Source organism: Manduca sexta, chromosome 4, assembly GCF_014839805.1.
Source record: "Manduca sexta isolate Smith_Timp_Sample1 chromosome 4, JHU_Msex_v1.0, whole genome shotgun sequence".
Lineage (NCBI taxonomy): Eukaryota > Metazoa > Arthropoda > Insecta > Lepidoptera > Sphingidae > Manduca > Manduca sexta.
The window spans coordinates 1,025,655-1,026,486 of record NC_051118.1 but is presented as its reverse complement, the minus strand read 5'-3'; positions in this window follow the sequence as shown (position 1 = coordinate 1,026,486).

Sequence of the window (832 nt, the reverse complement as noted above, 5' to 3'; positions counted from 1 at the left end):
TAGCCCGTACGATCGCATTTCGCTGGTGCGCGACAGAGTCGGCAATATTACGTTCTTTCCTGCACTCGCGTAGATTTGAGTATGGTTTTATGATAATGATACATTCACAAGAACAACATTTAATATTCCGAAGGTGGTTGTATGCTGATAAGTTACCGAGAAAATGGCAAACAATGAACTTTGTTGACTTTGATTGGAATTCAATTCTTATTTTAGTAAGGTGAAGTACCAGTTCATTTAGAGAGAGATATTTACGTTCTAATTCATAGATATAGATGCATTATTATATTTTCTTCCTGTATTTTTTACAAACTATTTTAAATATTTGATCATCACTCATCAGTATTCTGCCAAAATTTTTTAGAATTTGGTTCACCCACACATTAAATAGCTCGACTAAGATATTGGAAAACAAAAAAATTAAACTTAGGTAATATGTGTTTTCCTTCGCAATTTCTCTTTTTACATAATATAATTGATAGAGCAGGACATACATCCATATGTGCAATTTGATCTCTAAGTAAGTATATTTTCATGAAATATAACCGGAAAGTTGTTAAAGATCATGTTCCTCGATCTATTTTGAAACAGTTTCTAGGTACAAATGCGACCCCAGAATCAGACCAAATGTATTATGTAATAGGAATAAGGCACTAAGATTTTATCCTTTTTTGCATATTTATTCTACAAGTGTGAAATCACCTTTACTCTTTATCACAACCACAAAATATAAATCTCGATTTGGTTCATTTATCGATTTATTTCTGGCGTGGTTACAATGAAATAGTATATTAAAGTACGCAGCTGTATAAACAAGGCAGTAGATATCCGT